The sequence below is a fragment of the Trachurus japonicus genome, chromosome 10 (assembly GCF_045865225.1).
Source record: "Trachurus japonicus isolate A0001 chromosome 10, Traja_1.0".
Classification (NCBI taxonomy): Eukaryota; Metazoa; Chordata; class Actinopteri; order Carangiformes; family Carangidae; genus Trachurus; species Trachurus japonicus.
The window spans coordinates 32,896,154-32,902,269 of record NC_140916.1 but is presented as its reverse complement, the minus strand read 5'-3'; the positions used below and the strand labels follow the sequence as shown (position 1 = coordinate 32,902,269).

The 6,116-nt window shown below is 41.8% G+C and overlaps 1 non-coding gene across 1 annotated transcript; it reads left to right on the top strand.

The window, feature by feature from the left end:
• The first annotated feature begins 238 nt into the window (after positions 1-238).
• On the top strand, positions 239-310 carry trnap-agg (transfer RNA proline (anticodon AGG)). The gene has a single exon. It is a non-coding gene; the product is annotated as a tRNA-Pro (tRNA).
• The last annotated feature ends 5,806 nt before the right edge of the window (positions 311-6,116 follow it).

Below are 6,116 nucleotides of genomic sequence, written 5' to 3'. Positions count from 1 at the left end.
ATTTGGCGCTTACCGCGGTTTGGAGGGAAACTGCATCTTGCCGTGCCTTTTAAACAGGGAAATGTAGCGATTTGACGTGATACGTTGATGGAGCAGTGAATAAGCTCAGTACACAGCAAAATGGTGTGACAAACTCATTTTTTAAAAATTTGGCGTTTATCGCGTTTTGGAAAAGAGCTCTTCATATCCTAAAAGACATAATTTGAAATTTTGGGGGGGATAAAACATGACCACGCAGGGCTCGTTGGTCTAGGGGTATGATTCTCGCTTAGGGTGTGAGAGGTCCCGGGTTCAAATCCCGGACGAGCCCTTTAGTCAAACACAATGGGTCTCATTCATGAAACGTGAGCAGCACGGATTTGTGTGTAAACCCTGAGCAGCGCGGATTTCCGCAATCAATCTTTTAGTAGCACTGATCTTTTCGTAGCTACTCACAAAATCTACACTTGCTCCCGACTATGTGTAGCGCTTGTGTAAATGTAGGAATAAACATAAATACTGCTTGTCACTGTTGAAAATTACAATTTTAATTCGTATTAGCTACTCTCTCTCATGTTCAAAATACGCTGATGCCTTTGAAACGGGCGCATGACGTCTGTCCGACTACCCATTTCTCCGACCACCCATTTCTCCGACTCCGACCATACATTTCTTTATTTTTGCGTCATCAGTCCGACCTCCCACTTCTCCGACTTAAGTAGCCCTAACCCTTAACCTTACCCTAAACCTAACCTCAACACTGTAGAATGGGTAGTCGGAGAAATGAGCCGTCGGACTTGTGGGCAGTCGGACTGACGTATGCTCCCCCTTTGAAACACGCAATATGCGACATATGACAAAATATTAAAAATATAACATTTCTACAGAAAATAAGTTGACAATTAAAGGTTTAAGATATAGATTAGATTTATTTAGAATGTGAACTACTTGTTTAAAACCACAGACAACACGTGCTTTCTACATATCAATAAAAAATATTATTATAATAATAAAATCACACAAAAATGTAAACTATTGTCACGGCCAAAATAGTGCTCACCAGGTGTTGTCAATTTGAAATCTACCACAGTATAAAAAGGACTTCGGTTTTAGACAATGGTAACAATGGCTGAACTTGCACTTTTGCACGATTTGGCACAAGGTGCTATCTGGAGAGAGAGGAATTTCAGGGACCGGGCAGATTTGTTGGCTGAGAGTGATGAGTGGTTGATTAGTCGTTTCCGTCTACTGAGACCAATTCTGTTGTATTTATGCAACATTCTGGAGCCTAATCTGACGAGGCCAACTCAAAGAAGCCACGCCATCCCCGCACATTTGCAGGTACTCTCCGTGCTGGGATTCCTTGCCACAGGGACCTTCCAGCGGGAGATAGCAGATAGAGCTGGAATATCCCAGCCATCAATGAGCCGCATTTTGCCCACAGTAGGGGAGAGTGGGGTAATTTGTGCCATGGGGCAAGTAGTTCCACCCCTGTTATCTAGAAAACCATAGAAGAAGTTGGTCATGTGACCACATATTTTTGAAGGGACATCCATTTCACTCATCCTATCAAGAAGGGAGACACATGGCTTGAGAGGAAAGCACATTTATGTTCAAAAAACTAGTTTTTGCCCTCCAAAGTAAAATTTCTATGATCAAGGTTTTTTGATTGCCATGTTTGAACAATTATAGATAACTTTGAAAACAGTTCACACATGTTTTAGTGCTTTATTAAGCTACACCATGAGTCAATAGAGTTAGCATGATGCCAGCTCAAAACAGCTGGGGAATCCTTTTTTTTCAAAATGCTGGGCTTGGGGTAATTTGTGCCAAAGGGCCTGGGTTAAGTTGTGCCAGTGGCAGTGCTGTCTGTGTATAGGAGAAACATGGCAGTGGGCACGGATTTGCTTGAAACTTAACATGTGTGATGAGGGACCGCCCCTGAACACACCTGCCCAGTCTGGTTGTGCTCGTAGCCTGGTGGATGAACAAAACATTGCGTTTCTTTGTGCCACAGCCCCCAGTGTGCCTCAGGCCTCCACGACTGCATGGGGACAAGCGAGGGCCCGATCATCACCGCTTCTGGCTTTAATTTTGTATTGAATGTCTTGCTTTTATATAGCATTAACATTTGTGAGATTAAAATGATCTGTTTTACTTCAATTATCAATGGCACAATTTACCCCAGTGAATTCTCTCCAATGGCACAACTTACCCCGCACCGGGGGCAAGTTGTGCCAGATTTTTTTTTTTTTTTCTAAAGCTATATTTCTGAAACAGTTGATTCAAGATTCAAAGTGATTGTTCCCAGGGATGCACAACATCCTAAACTATATGTACATATTAGTTGGGGGCATTATTATAATCCCCTTGCTTTAAAGGCAATTTAAGTAAAAATTGGCACTACTTACCCCGCTCTCCCCTACAGGAGTACATTCAATTCCCCTATGGCGCACAAAGGCAACTAGTAAAGCAGGAGTTTTGCGCACTGGCCAACATGCCCAATGTAATTGGTGCCATAGACTGCACACGCGTGCGCATCAAGGCTCCATCTGATGATGCATTTGCATACATAAACCGGAAAAACTTTCATTCCGTGAATGTGCAGCTGATACGTGATGCAAAGTGTGTGTTGCTCAACGTTGTGGCACGGTGGCCCGGCGGGACGCATGACAGCTTCATACTGCGCAATAGCGCAGTTGGCACCCGTTTGGAGAATGGAGCTGTGAGAGACGGCTGGCTTATCGGTAAGAATATACTCACAAATGCATGTGATTTATATGTAAGGCAAGGCAAGGCAATTTTATTTGTATAGCCCGTTTTTAGAGACTCATCTTTTTATATCCATAGGGGACAGTGGCGTGCACAGACTTTTTGAAGGGCAGGGGCGAAAAGGAAAAAAAGGGGCACCTAATAGCGCGTCCTCGCCACTGAAGAGGGCACTTTAGCACGCGTTTTGGCTTCCCTGAAGGCACTTTAACACGTGTTTTAGCTCCCAAGAGGCCACTTTAGCACATGTTTTGGCTCCTAGATGTGGCTCCTAGAGGGCACTTTCAGGACTGCCAAGTTTCAGAAAATAGAGTGAGACTGTAGCGACATGGTGCGTTTGGCCGGCGACCACAGGTCGGCGGCGAAAAAAATTTGGCCTTTTTGAACGTTGATTTGGCCTGTTTTATAATATCAATAACTTAAGACTAAAAAACATCGATGTGGCCTGTTTTAACACGTGTTTTGGCTTCCAAGAGGGCACTTTAACATGTGCTTTGGCTCCTAGAGGGCACTTTAGCACACGTTTTGGCTCCTAGAGGGCACTTAAAGCTAGGGTCTGTAATCCTGGAAAACTAGCAAGAGAGCGAGCAAGATTTGAAAAAAGCACCTCCTAAAGTTCCTCCCCCCTGCTCCCCCTCCCGTCAGTGAGTCCGTCCAAGCCACGCCCCCACACACTAGCACGCGCACAGAAGCAGCACGGAGGAGAGGACAGCTACGAGCTAAGGGCTACGAGCTACGAGCTAACGAGCTAGGAATAGTTTTGGACGACAACAAACAGTCATGTCTCACTTACCGTACCTGTAAGTAAACTTTATTATTATTATTATTATTATTTTTGTTTGTTTTATAGCACATCAGTCTGTGCAGACCCAGGGGCAGGTCGGGTCTGAAGGTCTGAATCTGCTGAATCTTCCCGAGGATCGGCTGGATTCAGACCCATCAGCTAAATTACATTGTAACAGTTAGCCTGATTGTGATGTGTTTTTCACTGACAAACGTGTATTTAGTGTTTTTAATAGTCACATAGCATATCTGCCTAACTCAGTTTTTCATTGAAAATTATGCAGGGTGATGCAGAAGTGTTAGGAAAGTAAATTTAGGCCAATATCTCAATTTGGCTACATAAATTAGTTAGGCAGATATGCTAATAGGATAACGATATCTTTGTTGTTTGATTGTTAGAGTTTACACGATGACAGCACTGGCTCAGACCCCAGCTACAGTCTGAGCCTTTTTTTTCTCTTGATCTCAACATAATCAAGAACTGTAAACAACTGTAAACAATGACATGCCATTTACATTTCTGTTAGAGAGTTCATTGTCATTCATAAACTGTAAAAGGAAAAATATAAACATACAAAAAATAATAAATGAAATTCCAGTAATATTAGTAATAATAAAGGACAACATGATGAGAAAGTCTAATCTCCTTGATGAACTATTCTCTTTACAGGCTAGAAATGAACGACTTGAGCTTGGAAGAATCTCATCAACCCAAACCTCCTGTTTGATACTGCAGATGTCAGCATCAGGAGATGCTCCTCCACCAGGCCCTCCAGCTCCACATCTACCTAGTTCCTGTGTCTGGAAAATAAAGAGACCGCTACCCAGATCCTCATGGACAGTATAAAGGTTTTGTCCCTTGTAGAGTGTAAACACACTGTAAGATTTACTAGAGCCCTGTCGTTTATACTGTGTTCTACATTAGATTCCTGTCAAATTTGCACTGAAGTTTACAGTCTGTACATTCCAAAGTTATTTTATTATTCTTATTTATATTTTTGACTTATATTTAAATTTTGTCTTTTGTTATTTATATTGTTTTTAATAAAAATTTGAAAGTGATGAATGCCTTTCATTTTAGTATTTCTGCAAAAGAAGCTATACATTTTCTCACCACCACAACAAAAATAAGTGATTACAGAAAAATTACAACAAAGTTGGTATAACCCTTTATTGTTACATAAGTATCTGTACATTTTCAACATGAGTGTATCTACACATTGGAGAAGGTGTTTACATGGAAAAGGTGTTTCCAGGGAAGGCAGACAGGTCAGGCTGTGTGTGAGGAGTGTTTTGTCAGCTCTGTTGATCTGCAATGTAACTGTAGTCCATCTCCACCTTTTCTGTGGAAAGGCTCCACTTCTTCAATTTTTTATTGTACACCTTGCCGTATCTGTAATAAGAGAAAAGATAATAAGCTTTGTGTGATACATTCATATTAGCTTACAGTTTACTCGGGGTGGAGCTGTATGCGTCAAGGTCTGAAGCATAAAGCTCTGCCCCAGTTGAACAACGTCTGAAAGGAGCAACATCATAAGGAGTAGGAGGTAACTCCTGTCTAGTGTGGTGGCTGTGATACAACCTATAACCTACACCCTTATGAAAAACATACGTTCTTATCATTTAGGGACAAAAGTGTCCTCTTCAAAAATGCCAATAATATTTTTTTTTTCCTGATTAAAAAGGATTGAAAAAGAACAAACTAAGCATGGCGTGTGTAATGTAAGTGGGTGTATGGATGGAAGAGTATGTGTGTGTGGGGTGTTATAGAGTGTAAAAACAGAACCAAAACATGAACCAAAGAGCAGGAGGTGTTGCAGGCAGGAGAGAGGGAGAGCAGCTGACTCCAGGAGGGAGTTGTAGACCACAGCCTCCCCAGAGCCCAGGTGCAGCTTCGGCCACTGACCACCCTGCTGCTGTGAGGAGAGAGAGAGCAAGGCAGCAGGGATGGTTGTCACAGTAACATACCTTGCATCCAATTGCTGAAGAACTGTCTCCTCTGGGAAGCTAATGTCTGATTCCTGAACCCCAGCTACTGAGAAGTCATCATCTCTGTGAAGATTACAAAATTAGAGAATACTGTCAGTGCAGCATCAACATACATTTACCCTTCATTCATAGAGCACAAAACACAGAACTGCTTATATGTAGAAATAGAAATCTTGGGTTTGGCAGTTGAAAGGAAGATGTTTTGACAGAACAAAAAGGCATAAAGATTGATATAAACTGTTGAGAAGATCCTCAGTTTTCCCCTATCCTCTCTGCACAGCAGCTAACAGAGTATAGTCCATAGACAAGCTTGTAACATGATCAATTACTCCACCAACACCACACAAAGTTAGAGGTACAACCTAAGGTAGCTGTGTTTTATTTTAGTGTTGGTGGTTGTTGTAGTTGATGTTAACAACTCTGTGTGGAGTGCTGGACCTCCTAAGGTGAAGGACAGGTTTTATCCTCAGGCCATCATATTTCTCAAAAGATAATCACTAACATTTACTCAATATCTGTATAATGATACGGCAGATATCACTTCATATCATGTATATATACTATATGTGCAATAATACTTTTCTGAAGTACCTCAA